The 19,597-nt window shown below is 43.5% G+C and overlaps 1 protein-coding gene across 5 annotated transcripts in view; it reads left to right on the top strand.

The window, feature by feature from the left end:
- Positions 1 to 19,597, top strand: part of STOX2 (storkhead box 2) — a 176,211-nt gene that overhangs the window by 106,632 nt on the left and 49,982 nt on the right. The window contains exon 1 of one of the 5 annotated variants that reach the window (XM_044225644.1): positions 9,425 to 9,443. The exons of the other annotated variants lie outside the window; for them this stretch is intronic. The gene's annotated coding sequence lies outside the window, so the exon portion shown is untranslated. Of the gene's footprint in view, positions 1 to 9,424; positions 9,444 to 19,597 lie in introns of those variants that run through there. 5 annotated transcript variants of the gene reach the window in all.

The following is a 19,597-nucleotide window of genomic DNA, read 5'->3' as shown; positions in this document are numbered from 1 at the left end:
GGATTGTTACAGGATTTCAGTGGTAGTAGTTGCCTTACTCTCAGTACTCAACAGGCATTTGCTCATATTTGTATTACACGCACTCTTGTCTTTGCTTGAAATGCCTTTCCCTCTTACTCCTTGCTGAAGACTCCCCGGTGGTCGCCTTTCTCTGGGACACTTTTGGGGTTCTCCCAAGCAGAGTTGATGTTCCCTCTGTGTGTCCCAGTACCATTTGGTACATACTAACATAGCGGTTGGCTTCTTGTGTTATAATTAGCTGGCTTTTTTCTTGGTTCTGTGCTATCCTAACTTGTAACCCAGTGTTGTTGTAACAAGCTTCCATCTCAGGGTAGGTAGAGAGAGCAGCGCTTGGCAAATAGTAGAGCCTTATTTCCTTTCAAAAGTAGAAGCCCGTAGATACACTATTTTTAGCTTGTGCATTATTATTACTTGTCCTTAAACCCATATGTAGCGTTTCAAAATCGACAGGTGGAGTGTTTTCCAATTTAGCTCCACACTACTGTTGGTCAGTCCGACACGTGCTTTGGGTAATAATCACTCGATGGGGACCCAGGTGTTCTCAGGGCTGTCGCTCTAGCGACCGTGGAGCCTCTGGGCAAGCTATTAACTTTTTAATGCTTTATTCTCACAGTTGAGACAATGAGACCCAACTTCTTGGGTTGCCATTAGGATTAATGAGACAACAGGTAAAATACTGTGCCTGGTACTTAAGGTGTGGCTCTCAGTAAATCTGAGATCTCTTCTCCTCCTTGCTCCCTGTTTATCTATTGCTGAAAGAAGATGTGTATTCTTGGGGCACCTGGGGGGGCTCAGTGTGTTAAGCCTTTGCCTTCAGCTCAGGTCATGAGCTCAGGGTCCTGGGATCGAGCCCCGCATCGGGCTCTCTGCTCAGTGGGGAACCTGCTTCCCCTCCCCCTCTCTCTGTGTGCTGCTCTGCCTACTTGTGATCTCTCTCTCTCTCTCTCTCTGCCAAATAAAGAAGTAAAATCTTTAAAAAAAAAAAAAAGAAGATGTGCATTCTTAGAGATCATGAGAAAAATAAGATAAGTGGCATCTGTAATTAAAATTCCACGCGGTAGTGATGTTATAGTCTTGGTAATTATTTGCATGTCCTCGTGGGGAAATTGCTGTTCTTAGCGTCACTGCTGAGGTGGAGTGGTGTTCATAGGCACCAGCCAACCAGACCTAAAGATTAGGCACCAAAGGCAGATGGAGAAATGTACAAAAAGAGAAGGGGCACTCAGCAGTGATCTCAAGTTGCAAAAAGTCAGGAGCCATATTTCGAGGCAAGGTTTCAAAGAATCAAAATATTGATTCCTTCAACAGGGGAGCTCAAGGATATCATTTCCTTCTGTTCTCCTTTAATTTCGGTCACCTGCTATGATAGGCCCCATGTTTTTGGTTTGTGACTTGCTGTACTTTTAAAAATTCAGCTTTAATTTATTTCGTGTTTTCACCAGATATTTTTATGTTGGTAAATCACAGTTCCTTATTGAGTTCTTGCTGTTGTATCAGGCGGAGAGTCTTAGAAATTTAGAAATTTAGCCAAGTGATGCTTCACAGTTTAGGCTTTCACGGGAAAGTTGTCGTGGTGGTCAGCATTCTGTTCTGCCGAACGCCCATGTCTCCTGGAGCCTCTTTTCCCACATTGTGCACCTCTGAGCGCTTTGAGGTCTCCCCGTGAAAGTTAATAACTTGAATGAAACATCATGAAATTTTTATCTTAAGCCCGTCTTCTGGACATGGTACAGCATCTTTATTGTATTTGATTCATGTGTCAACTGCTAATTATTACACTTACCAAATTATACTGCTGTTTCATTCATTCATTCATTCATTCATATACTCATTAGACATTTATGGAGAGTCGCTGTGGGCCTGGCAGTGGTCTGGGGAGTATTTGAGGAGATCTGCCAGTGAGCAGAGGGCCTTCATGGACCAGGAGTTCAGTGGGAGAGAGACCGCATCAAACACAACAGCAGCCATGAAACCTGGCCTGGGCAGGACTCTGGGCCTAGTGTTGGGCAGCAGGGCGCAGAGTGGAGCCCAGTGTGGCTAGAGCTCCTGAGGGGCTCATGGAAGGCAGGACGCAGAGCCCAGCCGCCCCAGGAGTCACAGGCTGTCCTCAGCGAGGCAGGTGCCCTGATGAGGCCGAGTCTGAAAGCAATCACAGTATACCAAGGAAATGGAGTGGCATCAAGGGCACAGTGTTCAATGGGGACATGACATCCCCTAAGACCTGGTACCTCAAGGAGCTTCCAGGGGGCTGGAAACTCCAGACACATAAACAGGCAGCCCAGAAAGGACGGATTTCAGGAGCTCATGGCCCCGCAGGACAGGACAGGAGGACAGTGGCCAGGAACCGTTAGCTCGGGCCATGGCGGAAAGCATCCTACAGGCCGTGTTAAAGAGGGTTTCATTTCAGTGAGAAGAACGAAGAGGAGTGGTTGAAAGGCTTTCCTCGGGGGACTGACATGACCATGCTGAGGCCCCTTAGAAAGCCCCTTTTCCCTCCGTGTGTGGGATGGGTGAGGGGTGACCTTGGGGGAAGAGGCACAAGGCTGGGGAAAGGCAAGTCATTGTGGCTGCCTCCTCCCAAGTGTCTTCGTCAGTGACTTGGGAGAAGACAGTCTCTTCCCCAGTTTTTGAAAAGGTGGCAATCAACTGTTTTTACTATCCGGGGATTTTCCTCTGACCTTTTCCGTTTTGACACACGAAAGCCGCTGTTTGTTTGTCTGTTTTTCATGAACTAAACAACACTGGACTTCCAGACTTGCTTTCTGAGAAAGCACCAGCGCTGAGAGAATGTATTTTGAGTTTTCTCAAAAGGCAAGAGAAGTAAGTGAATATAAAGCAATCCAAGTCATGCATATTTCAAAATAGGAAAACTGCTGCAGATCCCACCTGCTCTTTTTTTCTAAAAAGGTGTTCTAACCAGAGGTCTTGCAATGTAGATTTGTTCTGTGGGCTTCCAGAACCATTACATGTCCCATTTCACAAATTACCCACGCTTCACAGTCACAGTTATCTTCTAAATAGAAGAATCTATTCCTGATTTTACCTTTGTTCTAAAAACTTTCTCGGAGCTTTGCCTTGGTTGTGAATTATCTGAAATCAACTATAGGGTCAATTTCAGAAGTATAGGCGGATCTCATCAATACATGTTAGATTCCTTTTCACAGAAGTAATTTCATTAGGGGAGCTTTCCGTTAATCTTTATTTTTACCACTTTCAAATTTGTCAAAATAATCAAGGCAAATGAAAAGGGAATTTAAAAGGCTATGAAATAGTAGGATTAGAATAAAAGTCTTCTCCATCTTGACAGTCTTGAAATCCATGGCCGTGACTCTCCAAACGTCTCACGGGAGCAATAATTTTGTACCACTTGGGTCTCTAGAATAAAAAAGAGTTCCATGATAAAATCAGTTTGAGAAATAGTGGGTTTGAACCCTTTTCTTCACCCCGTAGGACTGCAGAGCCATAAATATGCTGGAGGGGGGAGGGGTGACTCTCCTGAAACAGGTGTAATATGTAGTGGTTTCCCAGATTGATTTGACCACAAAACTTGTGTTGAAGAAGTGTTTTCTGGAATTTACTTTGGGGATGCTCATCTTTTGTGCTGGGGTGCTGAGGGGAAGTAGACCACAGAAACTTATCTCCTTTTTTTTTTTTTTTTTAAGATTATTTATTTATTTATTTGACAGAGAGAAATCACAAGTAGACTGAGAGGCAGGCAGAGAGAGAGAGAGGGAAGCAGGCTCCCTGCTGAGCAGAGAGCCCGATGCGGGACTCGATCCCAGGACCCTGAGACCATGACCTGAGCTGAAGGCAGCGGCTTAACCCACTGAGCCACCCAGGCGCCCCCAGAAACTTATCTCCTAACCCCACATCTCTACCCGTTTGTGGCCTTGCATTGTCATGGCCTCCAGCAGGTCCTGGAGGACAGGTGCTCCCCAGTGGCAAGGCCTGGAAACCCCATTCGTAACAGTATGAGTGACAGTTGACTTGACTGGGCATTATTTTCTGTGCCACATGCTATTAATGAGATATATTTATACCCATTTTACAAGGTACGCAGACTAAGACACTAGGAAGTTAAAAACTTGTCCACAGTCACAAAGCTAACAAGTGATGGGCCCGTAGAAGGTACTCAGAAAAGAATTACTACTAGATTGATTTCTACCCTACCCATGGATATGCTATTTATCAGAGTTTTGTTTTTATAATTTAATTTTTCCTTTTACAAAATTTAAAAAATGATGCACTGTGATAGTAAGTACACACACACACGTATGCACACCCAAATGCTATCATCCTTTTATCCATCACCGTTTCTGATTCTTACTTCCTCTGGGCAATCCCTGCCAACCCTTTTTGGTGTTTCTTTGGTATGCAGTTTCTAAATTGTGCTTGTAATGCTGTTTCTCAATTTATTAATTTTATATTTTATCTTTTGTCTTCCTGGGAGGGTAAATGAAGATTTAGGTTCCTTGTCAACTCACTTCCCATCCCCTGATCTTTCCAGTGCAGTTATATAAGAATTTAAAGATAAATCAGTAATCAGTGTTCATGTTATGAGGACCATGTAGTTTTTGTTTAATGAAGGACGAGGAATTGCACTGTGAGTCCGTTTACTCTTACGCAACTGTTTGTCTTGCCTACAGCTAGTGATTGTCTTTCTTTTTTTGAACTGCATAGATTTTCGTATATCCATCTTTAATTATGCTCCCCCCCGCAGTCCTCCGTGAGATGGGCTATACACTCACCAGTGTTTTTTTGATGCTCTCATATTTCTTTTCTTTCTTTCTTTTTTTTTTTTTAAGATTTTATTTATTTATTTGACAGACAGAGATCACAGGCAGGCAGAGAGGCAGGCAGAGAGAGGGGGGCGGAAGCAGGCTCCTCACTGAGCAGAGAGCCCGATGCAGGGCTCGATCCCAGGACCCTGAGATCATGACCCGAGCCGAAGGCAGAGACCTAACCCACTGAGCCACCCAGGTGCCCTGTGCTCTCATATTTCAAATGATACTCATTCCCCTATTCTCTTGGAGAGTTTCCCTTGTGAGCACCTTGTCCTCCTTTTCTGATCCAGACTAATTGCTTTCTAGGCTGGAAAACAGCTGTTATCTGGGAATTTTCTTCTTACCACTCTTTTGTTGGATCCACTGTTTTCTGAGCCTCATGTCTTTGGTCCTCAGTTTACATCCTTATTTTGCCAGGCTATCTCTCCAGTGGCTTCCTGAGAATGTTTAAGGGTTGGGAGAACGGTTCTTCTACTCTATTCCCTGACTCCATTTTTTTTTTTAAAGGTTTTATTTATTTATTTGACAGACAGAGATCACAAGTAGGCAGAAAGGCAGACAGAGAGAGAGGGGAAGCAGGCTCCCCGCCGAGCAGAGAGCCCGATGCGGGACTCGATCCCAGGGCCCTGGGGTCATGACCTGAGCCGAAGGCAGAGGCTTTAACCCACTGAGCCACCCGGGCGCTCCCCCCACTGACTCCATTTCTTAAGAGTTCCTTTTCTAGTTTTTGTTTTGACCTCTAGAGGCACTAAAATGCTGTTTGGAAGTTCTGTGGGATATAGAGTTTTCCTCTGTTGGACCTTTTCGCAGAGAGGTCCGAAGGAGCTACAGTGGGTCTCTTTTCTTGCCTAGTCAGCTTCCCCAGAAGAGTCTGCTAGTCTCCTGATTGGCCATTGGCATTCTAGAAGCTGAGTGAAGTATGTAATTTTTCAGATGGGGTTTTCACATTTTTCAGTGGGATTTTTCACATAATCCCACTTTATTCAGTATCTGACTATTCCCTGAGCTATGCCCGTGTTCCCTAAATTAAAGTTGAACCTCTCCAGAATGTAAAATTCCTATGTCTCCTAGAGGGAGAGGTTAACTATTTTAGATGGAGGAGTGGGACTAAGTGCCCAAATCCACCTTATTTAGGCTTTCAAACAGTAGTCCTGTTTCAGTCTGTTATATACTCACCTTTAATGATACCTACATTCTAGAGATTTTCCAGATTTCTTTCCCCTCTCCAGCTTTGAGTTTATTTCTAACATAAAAGTTACAAAACAAATGAAATGGCACCAGTATAACCTTCACCTAGATTTACTAATTGTTGACATTTTGCCTCTTTTCTTCCTTCCTTCCTTTCTTTCTTTTTTTCTCCATCTATTTATCTCTGTATCAATCCATCCATCCACCTACCCATCCATCCAGCCGTCCATCTGTCTGTCTATCCATCCATCTGTCCATCCATTCATCCACCCAGATTCTTATCTGTCTGTCTGTCCATCTATCCATCATCTATCATGTGTCTGTCTTTAGTACTGTTAGAGAGTGAAGCATCATGATACTTCCTCTTTATGGTGAATAAGGATCTTCCGTTAGAAATGAGAATTGCCAAATTCAGAAAGCTAAACATTGATATAATGCTGTTATCGGGTGTATAATTCATGTTTAAGTTTGTCCTGTTATTCCAGTAATGCTCTCTATGGCTGTTTTCTTTGAATTTTTATTTTTTAATCCTAAGCTCTAATCAATACCCATGTGTTGCGTGTCTTCATTCTCCTTTAAGCTAGAACAGTTTTCCTGCTTCCTTTTGGCTTTTATGACGTTAACCTTCTTGAGCATTGCAGGCTGGTTGTCTCATAGAATATTCCACAATTTGAAGTATATCTGATTATTTTTTTCAAGATTAGATATAGATTAAACTTTTTTTGGCAAGGGTATTTTATAGGTTGGAGTGTGTGTTTTTCAGTGCACAACATTAGGAGATACATGCTAGCTCTTTGTCTCATTGGTGATGCTAAGTTTGATCCCTTGGTTATGGTGGTGTCAACCTGGCTTTACCATTGTCCTTCCTTTTGTAATTAAAAAGTAATCTATTTGTTGATACTTTTGAGCCTGGATGAATACTTGTTCTCCAACAGTCTTTTATCCTGTGTTTTTATCATGCATCATTAATTCTCGCTCAATCCCTTCGATTACAATGGTGGTTACAAAGGCAGTTTCTAATTCTTTAATTTCTTCTGAAGTTATGAATTGGTATTCATTTTTGAACAACAACAAAAAAAGCATTCTTTGTTTCTGCACACCCTGTATTTGTTTGTTATGGTATCACAGTGTACTACTCATAGGTTCTTTGTTCATTCAGTGTGTTATATCGTGTTTTGTGTACACACACTTTGATGTTCAATTTGGTTTTGATTTGGCCAAGGAAACCCCTTCAGTTTGGTCCCCAAGTCTTTTCAGGTGTCCCCATCAGTTTTGGGAGCCTTTCCTTGCTTTCTGGCACAAAAAGATGTCCCTGGTTCACTTGTGTGTTTCTTGCCTCAGACCGGAGATCAATCATTTCTCTGAGAATCTTTTTTTTTTTTCTTTTGGTGGGGAATGGTATTTAGAACCCAAGATCCTGAACACTATGTGGTTTTGTTGCTATTGGAGTAGCATTGCTTCTAGAGATTTTCTGTGACAGAGCTGGGATATGGGGCCCCCCCTCACCCCCACCCCGGACGCATGTGTGTATTCCTTCTCCCACAATGTATTTACTCGCTTTCTCAATCTCACCATACGCACAACATCATTTCTGAATTACTACACCCACACCGCCATCCGTGGTATGCGTTTCCTCTAGCGTGTATATTTAAACTTTCTTTACTCTCTCCATCCTGCTACCTCTCATCCATCTGTTTTTCCAGCTTCCAGAATTATTTGATGGGTTCCTCTTTCATTCTCTTCTTTTCCATTCCACTCACTGCCCTCTTAGCGACAATTAGGAGGTACTGTTTCCAGCCTCCCATGTTTGAGGGAGACCAGCCTCATTTATGTCCACTCGCCTGGTTACCTGAAGTGGGCAGACAGGGAGAGAGTAAACAGTATTTGCCCTTAATACCCAAAATAGCTCTGCCAATCACCTCTCCTTGGCTTTCATAGGCCGGCATTGCTCCCATATCCCTCACAGACAAATTAGAATTCTATACGGCTTCTTTGACATTTCTAACTATCTCAGTGGGTGGGACTTCTTTCACTGGTATTTGGTGGTAGAAATGAAAATTCAGAGATAGGGGGGCCCTGGGGGGAATATGGCCTGCCTGTCTGAGTATGTGTCTGCCCTGTGTTTGAGGACAGAGTGCTAGGAGTCAGGCCGTCGTGGATGACTTCAGACAGGAAAATCAGCAGCCCTACCCAGGAGGAAGCGGAAGCCGAGCCACCTCTCCAAGCTTGTTTTTGATATCTTGGTTTCCTCCTTTAATTGAAATTAGTATAGACTCTTCCCATAAACTCTAACACTTGGTTTTTCAAAACCACTTTGAGGTCTGTTATCTCTGCTTATTCACAATGAACAGAGTTTCCAATTTTAATTTTCTATCTACTCTATGAAATATGTTAAGAGGAAAGCTGACACGAAAAAAAGCAAGGGGAATTTTTTACTGGAGAATTCTAAGAGCGTCTGTGGTATCAACTCCGGTTGTCAGGTAGAAACGTAAGGGGAGTTTGCAAAAAGGCAGCCATCATCCCTGAACCCATTTGGGAGGTTTTGTTGATCCCTCTGTGCTTTGGTAAACAAAAACTGGCATCTTCTCTGCACGGGTTTTCGGCTGCAGGGCTTCTGTTTTCATCCTCCTGCAACAGTGGCCCGTTTTTGGTGGTCAAATCTGAAACATATGTCAGGGTCCACAGACACGCTTTCTGCTGGAACCTCTTCTAGCACTTGCCATATTGGCCGTTTTTACAGGCGCTTTTTTTCCTCTGTGCTTTATTTATTTATTTACTCTGCATTGTGGAATTCTGGGTAGAGCTGCTGTAAATCAGAATCATGTTAAGCAAAAATATTTAAAGAACATTTTGGCCAAGAATAATGGGAATATTGCAACGTAAGTCATCTGTGCTGAATTGGCTTGTAGATTTCGAAACAGGAAGAACATCTTCAGCAACGCTCATGGTTTGGTTTTGCTTTTCTGCAGATTGGGTTTAGCGACAAATTCCATCTGGGTAGAGCTACACGCAGTCTCTCTATTGATTGGTTATACTGGGACTTCATGGGAGTGTCCTTCGAATCGCTTTTCCCAGCATTTTTTTTAAAGCTCCATTGAAAAAAAAAAAAAAAAGAAGAAGAAGAAGAAGAAAAGAGAGAAAGGACCCTGCATTGTTTCGATTTGCGTCCAACATGCAAAACATAGTCCTAAATTTTTAATTAGCTAAGTGAGTGGTGAAAAGGAAAAGTAATATAACAAGCCTCGGTGAGCAGCTGGGATGTGTTGCCATGACGACAAGTTCAGCAGGCTGCCAGCGAGCATGTCAATGGGTAATATTGGGAGAGGGCTTTGAAACAGTGCCTGCTAGCCACAATGTGATTGGTCACGCCTCTGTTGTCTTTGTGTGAACCGGAGGATGCTGGGTAAAGGCCTAGAGTGAACGCTCAGCTTGTCTCAAGGCTGCAATGAGGTAATGCTTCTGAATCTTTGGGGATTATGAGCTCCTGCCTCCAAAAGACTGCAGTCTAGAATGTTGTTATGCCTATTCGCGTTAATTACGGACTCGAACGTGTTAAGAAGTTTTACAGCTGCTTTTATTCATTCTTTGATACGTGCATGTGTATGTGATAGGTAACTTAACACGTGTGTATATTGCATATAGAATCTCACGCGTCTTCTAAAAAAAGAGGTGACCCTCCATATTAGTCATTCTGCTTAGAGTCAAATTTCTCTTGAGTGCTGGCATCAGTGACAGTATCTGTTGATGGATAAATGAGGTATTAAAGTGCATTTGTGTTGGGTAAGCAAACTTGTTCCTTTCTAGAGAATATTTTGGCGTTGATGACTTCGTATGGTCTTTTATTTGTGATGAGTCTTTTAATAGATGGAGAGGAGGTGGTAAAGAGGGTCGGGTTTGCTTGGACAGGAGGTTGAGCTCATCTAAGATTCCTTGAAATCGGCCGCTTAATATTCTAATATTGATCTCATAAAGGTTGTCATTAATGGAATGTAATATCTGACAGCTCCAAAATTATCTGCTGAATAATGGTTTGACAGTTTAAACTTGAAGCTCTGAAGGGAGCTGTATTTACAGATGCAGAGATCTAGAAACGTGTGTGCGTGCGTGTGCGTGTGTGTGTGTGTGTGTGTGTTGGGGCCAGGGGAGGGGGCCGCGGTTTGCAAGGCAAATCCATCCAGGTGCTGATGGGACAGAGGCACAGGAGTTCAACCCTGAACGTGATTCTGTAGGAGCTGAGTGACTTGGGCTCTCTCCAGGGCGTTTCAGGTGGCTAGGGGATGTTTTATCACGTTCATTAATGGTAACCTAGTGCCCTGGCAAGGTTAAGGGCAGCGGCTCCAAGATGCTGTGTTGGACTTGGAGGAGGCTGGAGGGATGACCCGGTTCCTCATGTCCCAAATGGTAGGCACGGCCGTGGGCCTCTGGACCGAGCATATCCCCGTCGTGTTGTATTTACCTTGCAGAGTTCATAAAAATTTATAAGCCTTTAAATGGATACAGGAAGCATGAGACACCTCTAACAATAACGGTCAGAATGGCTTCTGCCGCGGCACAATACCGTGAACCCTGCCAGCTCCCTTGCTTGAGCTGAGGGCAGGGCATGGGCATGTGGTGGGGAGCGGGTGATCAGCCGGCCCAGCCGTCACCATTCAGAAATACAAGGCCACACAGCAGGGGTCCGTCAGTATCTGGTGTGGCTGCAAAAACGCCCATGCTTTCTTTATTCGTTTCAGGAATTTAAAGCCTGCTTTCATTTGACTCCTCTGTGTGGTTGTAAACAAAGACTTAATGAACAGAACCAGGGATAAGTACATGCGAGAGTCTATCTAGGTTTGAAGTAATTGGTTCAAATACTTGGGGCACAAGTAGGATCTTGGGCTGTGACTTCCCACCAACGTGTTGATTCCAAATAGCCTCATGAATGGGGAGGCCCTGGAAATGGGCTGGAGTCCTTTGTCTACAAGAAAGCAGGAGGCAATGAGCCCCTGAGTCATGCGAGAAAAACCCACCTGTTGATTAAGACGGGTACTTTTTCCTCTGTGAGAAATGTGATGTTTTGTTACCTTCCTTCCTCTGGGGAGAAGTTAATTGTGTACTTGCAAATCTCAGGCCTGCCTGCTTAATTTAAACGGTTTTAAGGTTCATTAATGATTCAGAGTTTTCCCAAGATGGGATATTCTTGCAGTGCAGTCCAGTAGTCACTGTCCCCTTTGTTACCTGGCAGGCTACGAAAGAGCCCTGCCTGGATCTTGTGCAACCGTGTGCTGACCTGTTTCTCCTCATCGGGTAGTAAAATTCTGATCTCTTTTCCTCAGGTGATTGGGTAGGTCTCTGGGGATCGGATTACGATATTGCAAACTCCGTCATTACTAAGTCATTTTAGAGCCTTTAACACATGCAGAAGCGACATAGTAAAGATGAGACAAAATCAAAAGTAACTTTCGGCTTCATTTACTGTTTCATAAGCTGTTTACCAGTTCATAAGCCCTCTGGAAGAGGGAAGTTGCAGGTCTCAACTAGCACGAGTCATTAAGGTCCCGTGACAGGTTCCAGGATAAATGACTTCTGACTGATGCGAAGCCCGGTGCGTAGAGCCTGGGTGCAGCTACAGTGTGGCCGTGCCCCGCTTTCATCTCTCCTGGCATCGCATGAGGCTCGTAGCTTCGCAAAGGGCTTTGCTAAAAGCCAAGTGGGATCGATGATATCGATGGTTTGTAAAGTTTCAAACAGATGACGCTTGGGGAAGCCCGGGGTGGGTGTGTGTGTGTGTGTGTGTGTGTGTAGGGGGGGAAATTTTAGATAGTCTGAGGGATTCAAGGGGTTTAAAGATATTTGTCTTTAAAAAATTCGCGCTTTACAGATGAAAGCCCAGCAGATTTATAAAATGGGGTTTATTGAGCAGCAGATGCAAAAGTTGTTGCAGGGACAGCAAAACGTTAAAAGAGGAACAAAAGGAGGGGCTCTGGGAAGTAGAATCGTCAAAAGTATGAAGGCTTTGCCGTGCGACAAAAGCCGACTTGTTCTGTGTTTCTTCCGGGAAACTTTTTGATCACTTCCCACCTCTGAGTCGATCCTTCTCCTGTGTTTACAGATCACAAAAATCAGTGCCACGGCAGGGCAGGGGTGATGGGGATGGAGGCACACACCTGGATCTTTATTCTAAGGAAGTTCCTTCACATGGTAGCATGAGGAGGAGGGGGAGCTCTTACCTCCCCGCTTTGAGAACAAGGTGGTCTCTATTCCCATGGGCTTTATTATGACACCAGAAAGTTGCATTTGTGTAGAGAATAACTAACGTTCAAGTCACTAAGGTTCTTCATACAAATGCCATGTTTACAAAGGACCCGTTTTCAGATCTTTATGCTGTCGAATGTCCCTTGTTATGGTGTAATTTATACATTTGCGTGGTTTTCATGTGTCAGATCCTTTGGTATTTGGAACACTTTTGTTCAGATATCCTGTGTGGTGAGGTTGTGTGTCCTATCGATGTCCTAAAGATGGAAGAGCAGACACTGCCTTCGTCAACGATCCCATTCTTATCCTGATGCCCCCGAATCCGTAGTTTACTTCCAGGTGGCCGGTATCATGGCTTGGTTTTCCTTTTGTCCTCATTGTACTGAGCCCCATCCTAAGCATAGAATAGGCACCGATCCATCAATCTTACGTACTTAAAAAATTGATGGGTTTTTCTATGGAAAAGTTACCCTTGACCTTAGACCCAGGGAATGGGAGAGGTCTATGAAATCTGAACGATGTTGCCAGCTGAATTTTCTTATTTCTTTTATTAATTTAAGTAACTTACTTATAGTACTTGCCATTTAGTAGCTACCCAGGAAATCGTAGTTTATCTCTATCTTCTGTTTGCATTCAGTTGCTACAGTGATCAAATTATTTTAACCTTCATGGGATCTCTTTCTGGCTGGGATAGGAGAAGAATGATTTGTTCCTCAACTCTGATAAGTTATTCTAGAGGAATGTCTTTCTGATATGATAAGAAAGTCATATCCCTTGTATCTAGTATAACAGCCTTGGTTTTATTAGCTTGAAAATAGGGATGTGATTGGTATCAACATATTTGGAGCACTTGATGGTGATTATATCCCTGTTTTCAAGCTGATGAAACCGAGGTTGTCCCTTAAATACGGGAGCATCAGATAGGAAGCGTATTGTGGTAGTCGTGCTCAGGGTGGGCACAAAAAAACAGCAGGAGGTTTTGGGGTGGTCCAGAGAGGCCAGGATGGGCCAACAGCAAAGCAGAAGAAAGGGACCAGATTTAGAAACATCCAGGCAGGGAGCAGACAGACTGACTTTATTGACTGTGGATTATGGGGAATAGATTATGGATCATTGCTGGCAGTGGGTGGCATTCTTGGTGAGGAGGAGACAGGACTCTGACATTCACGGGTCATGTGTCTGCACCCATGATGGTGCTGTCATCCAAACTAGGAGATCAAAGGGATTGTGGGATTTATGGGAAGGATCAATTTCGTTTTGGACATGTTGAGTTTACGGCACTGGGGACGTGTAGATGGAGTTGTCTGGAGAGAGGCAGGAGGGTCTGGAAGTGTGGGCTAAGTTGTAGGACCTGAGAGGGAGGTTTGGCCCCTCTCCGTTGTGTACCCCTGACGGTTACAACTGGGATAGTGGATGGGGGTGCCTCTGCTGGGGATGGAGTACCGGGGGAGCGGGGAGAGAAGATGGTGAAAGTCGGAGCCTTTGCAGACGCTCCTTTCTAGAAGAGGCCAGGGGAAACTCAGACCCGTGTTGTGAATTTAGCATCCAGATTGCCTTTTAATGATTCACACATGACTCGTTTCCCCAAAGAAATTGATAAGTCAGCTGTTTGGAACTGAAAAGCCAAAGCTGGAAGGAGCCACAGCCGTGTAATTCGGCCCTTCTGCCTTTGACTGACAGACTGATGGCTGTCCCGGGTCCGTGGGAGACCTTGCCTTTTCATCGCACCGCAGCCTTCCCGTGATGCACTCTCCCCAGAAACCCCGCTCAGTGGTGGTTGTGTACTCGGGCCAAACCACACAGTGGGCTCCGACTTTCATGACCCAAACGTGCTACAGATGGCTGTGGAAAATGGAAGAAGACACTAAGCCAGAAATGTCAAATTAAAAATGGGTTTTAACTCATTTCACCATGAGTGCATAAACAAGTTCATAATTAGAGGGAATGACCTAGGACGCATGTGGAAATTGTGACTTGATCTTCTAATCTCTACTTTCGAGAGCTGTTAAAACAAGCACATCGTTCTTGAGTTTGTCAAGTTTTGCTTCCAACCTTTTTTTTTTTTAAATTTCCCTGGATATAACTACATCAATATTATAGCTCTTATGATGATCTGTCATTAAAGCTGTTTATGGACTGGGACCCCAAACAAGTTCCCAAATTCTCCTGGATTTTGTCCAGCAAATGGAGATAATAGTTTCTATTTCCTAATGCTCTGATGATAAATGAATGGGGTGGCATGTGGAAAGCCCCCTTGGTAATGCTTGGCACATATGGGGACTCAATAAATGTGGACATTGTTATTAACAGGAGGACGGAAGGGAGAAATATTCAGAGGTGATGGAGGATATGCATTATCAAGAGAGGACAGTGGTTAAAAGGTGATGGGTGTGTGTGTACCCAGAGAAAATAGTGGTGGTGAATGGCATGATCAGAAGGGTAAATGGTGCAAGGGAAAGAAAGGGAAAATTGAGTGTATCTGGTGTCTTTAAGGGTGTGTGAGGATGGGTGGGAAGACACTAAAACACACCTTCACCACCTGAGTTGTTGTCCAGACCTGACTGGACCCACGGCGTACCTAACCGAATCTGTTGATTTCCCAGTGCTCTAATTGTTTTGTTCATTTTGTTTTCATTTCTTGAAGTCAGACATAGGAGGATTGCAGGATATGGTGAAAATGGTTATGCTAAGAAGGAAAGCCATTACATTGTACTGGATTAAAAAAGATCATGAACTTTGGATTACAAACTAGATAGTGCCAAAAAACTATGGAACATCAAAGTTTATAAACCAGCGATTTAGTAATGTTAATCTTTGAGACAGAAATATGGAAGTCCCGTGTTTTGAAAAGCAGGAGAAAACAAAATGAAGAAGACAAAGTTTAAGGAAAAATAGTGAGGCCATCCACTTGAAAAAAAATCATTAGTACACACTGATTAAATGGCTAAAAAAATACCTTTCTTTAATCCAAGGGATTAAAGGTCATCAGGGTCATCGGCACTTTGATTTCCAAACTCAGCTTCACCCGTGAATGGGCGTGGTTTCAGGATGTGTGAGAATTCTAGATCCCTCTGCCTTTCTACCTCCCACCCATCTGGAATCAAATATAACGGGTCAAGTTTGGGCTTCACAGACCAAAAGCATTTCAATAAAGTCTGTGTGGACATTACGCCCTTTCAGTTCTAGGAAGTAAGTGCTTTTTAACCCACTGAGCCACCAGGCGCCCTGGAAGTAACTGCTTTTTAAAAAGCACCAACCTTTGTCAGCCTAAAAGATTTTCTTTTTTTTTTTTTAAATCTAGTAGAGTTACCTTGATGAAAAATTTTCCACGTTGTTCAATTTTTCCCTCTTTGCATTGGGGACTTTGCATTGTTCATACAAACACAGACGTGGGGTCAGAATTTGGAAAGTTCTGGGTCCAACTGCCATCTTCAGGCTCCCAGGTGACCAGCAGCCCGGTCAGCTGGGGAGATAGAAATCCTGCCACTTCCTCTGCTACAAACCGAGTGCTGAAAAGACAAACACTTTTTCAGACCACTTTGTTAAGTCCCCAGGCCAATTTACCAAAAGGAGCTTTGTTGCCACGGGATTTTTTTTTTTTTCTTTCTTGAGACTAGGTTGGGCTAAGGAGGGAGTGAGGATAGAAGAAATAAAGGGTAAATCATAAAGCACAAGATGGCAAAAACTTATATGCATACGATGGTTAAGTAGTATGACTTTAAGATAGATACGTAAGAATATGTTAGATTCTAGCATGAAGGAATATTATGTAGGATCACGATGGAATACTGTCCTCCATCAGTCATTTGGTCTTGAAACTGGCGTTTTATAGGGCATGGAACCTGAAAAGGACAGTTTTGCTCTTCCTATGTGCCTTGACTCCATTATTTCAAAATTTGGATGTGGTAGACATGCTGATTTTTTTAAGTTAACAGAAAAATTTTACTTATCTAACTAGATCATCAAGAATATGGCCTCCTTCAACAGTGTAGGTGTTACTTCCAGGAAAAAAAAAAAAAACACACACAAACCAACCAACAAAAAAGACAACAAAATTTAAAAACTTGAATGGGCAATGATTAATCAGCAAGGAAAAGGCTAAAAATTGAAATGTGGAAGCAAAATTGTACTATTATTCTTTTATTATAAAAAAGCTTATGGATAAACTTGTGTTGATAAATTTCATAGATTTAGAATGATTTTATAGAAACAGCTTACTATTCAGATACATTCATTTTGTACATTAGTTTGATTTGTACTTATTCCTGGTGTGTGAACTCTGGCTTTTTAATGTGCAGGGTTTGCAGTTTTTATAAGTTAAACTTACTTATCTGCGGTTGTGGAAACTATTGATTTGGGTCTGGACATCTAAGCTAACCTGAGTGTAAGGGAGCTGGTCGGCCACTTCATGAGGCGCTGCTCTTTGCCTAATGGTAGAAAATAGTTCTAGCCCCTTCGTCAGTTCTCTTGCTCTCTGTAGCGCCGGGGTGTGTGTGTGGTGGGGGGGGGGGGGAATGAGGGGTGGGAGAGAGGTTGAGCAGTTCTGTGCCCCGTTTGAGTTAGAAATCAAATTTTACTTACTTTATAATTTGTCATTATTTCAGTAAGGATTGTACTGACCTCTCTGGTGGCCTTCACTGTGTGACTACCTCTCAGAGACGTCTGCACTGGTAACTCAGTTTAAATGACTCCCTAGGCACCACATAGACACGAAAGCTGTGTTTTCTCTGTTGGGTGGGGGAGCTCCACAGGCCACCACACTCTAGAACAGACCAAGCAAAGCTTGTCACTCTCTGAGGGGGAGGCTCCTGGGTCTCATTCCCTGACCCAGGTCACATCATTGCGCCCCCCTCCCCAGGGGGGGCATGTACCCTTCGCATGTCATGGGGGGAGTCATGCAGAACAAAGGGCAGTCACCTCGTAGCTGAAGGAACGTGGTGGCGTCCCACGAACAGCAGGGGTGCCGTCTGAAGCAGTTTGAGCCCAGTGGCCTTCTTCTCTCCCTCGCTCTCTCCCCCACCACAGCGCGGCTGCCAGTAGCCAGAATTAAAATCCTCATTTGGGCTGAGGAGGAAAGTGTATCCATGATACATAAACCTTTTCTAACAAATCTGCTCCTGCTGCAGATAGGACTTGTGGCTTTTACTCCACGGGAGCATAGAATTATAAATAGGCCTTGCCTACTCTTCATGTGCCCACTAGCGATTTCTGTTCAACAGGCACTTTCTGTCCTGTGATGACTAAACTGCCCCAGCTCTGTCACACAAAATGATACCTGCGATGTGAACATTGTCTTCATGGACCCCTTTTTAAGGTGTCACTAGGTAATACTACCCCTCCTCCCAGTCAGAAGGCCATTGGAATATGGTGGTAAAATGACTTATGCGTGGGACTATGTTGTTGGGAGTTTTGCTTTTTTTGGAATGTTTAGAGTTGGTAGAGTACAGAGGCTAGTCATGCTCGTGTACCGCACAAATTGAGTGGCGTCAGTCTGAAGTAAAAGTAGGAGAACTGAACAAATCTGAGTCAAAGTATCCGGCCATACTTGTTTCTCCTCTCAGTAGTAACGGCTTCAGCCACGGCAAAGAAGGGAGTCTTCGAAGCACCTATTACCACGCCGTGTGTAGTGTGGATAAAAGAGAGAGGGTCAAAGAGGGAAGCAGAGAGCGCAATAATGACATTTGAGGCTAATGATCTGGTTTGTGGGGAGTGCGGGTGCCTCACTGCCCCGATTCATCTAACACTGATGACGAAGCTCATTAGTCCCCGTGCCGGAGGCTGGATGTGGGGAATGAGAAAATGGCGCTCGTGTCAATCATATTAGCTTTCCTGTGGTGACTTTAGAGAAAGCACTGTGCTAAAGAGACCACAAAAAGGGCAGTCAGTCTAAGTGAACCATGTCTATCTACCATGATCACCAAGGTGGGATAGGGGGAGGTATTTGATATGTGAGAAATGGAAGAGCTGAAGTGAAATATTTTTGCAGCTAAAATTAAACAATTTAAAAAACCATCTTGATTAAATACATCCTGAAATGAAAGTAAGATTTTATAAAAGGAAAACAAAGACCAATGTTAACATACTGGCTTTCATGGTCAACAGTGCTGACTTATTTATAATTATGTTTTTTAAACAAGAAAAAGCAATTACGATAAAAAGAAGATTCCATTTGTGAGTAAGATGGATACGCAGACTCCGCCTCATCTTTTCTACTGAATGGAACTGTGGATTTTGCACAGAAGACATTAAGCTGCCACTTAAGGACACTTGAAAAGAAATGGTAGTAGCAGGCAAATGGGGAAAGGAGACCAGAATTTGAAGTACCACCCAACTGGTTGTGAGTTTCCTCTTTATACCCTCTCTGCTATCACATGGCATAGACTCAACAGTGGCCCAAAACCCAGTAAGGCACAATGGTGTGAACAGAAAGATCTTGAAAAGAAGTCCTCACTTTTTGGTCTGAAAAGTAGAAAAATGGACTCCTATGTTCAGATGAGCGAGGGAAGGCACTGTTTTGTTTCTTCTTTTTTCATTCTCTCCTGTCCAACTTATAGTCATCCTGCAGAGAGATAACAACAGTCAGGGTGGGTACTCCTCTCGAATTGTAAGGATAGGGGAATCCTTCTCTCCGAAGGGAGGAACCATGGTCCCAAGAGTGTGGGGTAAATTCCCATTACTTTTTCTCCCTCGCTCTGTCCTCCTACAGTTTGGCATTAGTCTAACTAAGACAGTAGCCAGAAGTACATGATTGATCAAGGAAACCAAAGGCCCAGCCTTTTGGCAGAAGGACCTCAGGGGACTGGAAAGTGTTGAGGAGATCACCAAGAGGAGGGAGCTCAAGAGAGCTGTCACATAAAATGTTGTATGAACTCCTGGGTCCACTTCTAAGCAGCGCATGTGTGAATCTGGACCTGAAGCAGCATTCTAAACACTTTGAGATGTGACATATGAACCAGACCGTAACAAAATTCTCAGACTGACTACTGAATGGTATGTACAGGGACAGATCCAAATAGCCTTGAAAAAGCTTTGGGCACACCGACATTCAAATCACACCTGACAGAGGTGGTTTGGAAATTGCAGCGCTGAACTTACCACATTGATTACCATGCTTTAAAAAAAATCAACTTTTTCCTTTGGATTTAAAGACTTGGAGACTCACAACATATTAATAAACATTACTCAGAATTAGTATATGAAGAACCAGGATAATCTCCATTTGTATGGTAAAGGAGAGTCAGCAGTTGCCAGACTGAAGTGTCACATGTTGAAATTATTAGACAAAGACTTCAAATCAGCTATTATAATTATGGTTCAAGAAGTGTGGATAAACACTCTTGAAAAAGAATAAGAAGGTAGAGTGGAAGGGG

The sequence above is a fragment of the Neovison vison genome, chromosome 11 (genome assembly GCF_020171115.1).
Source record: "Neovison vison isolate M4711 chromosome 11, ASM_NN_V1, whole genome shotgun sequence".
NCBI lineage: Eukaryota > Metazoa > Chordata > Mammalia > Carnivora > Mustelidae > Neogale > Neogale vison.
Note: the sequence above shows the minus strand (reverse complement) of the source record. Positions and strands in the feature narration are given on the sequence as shown.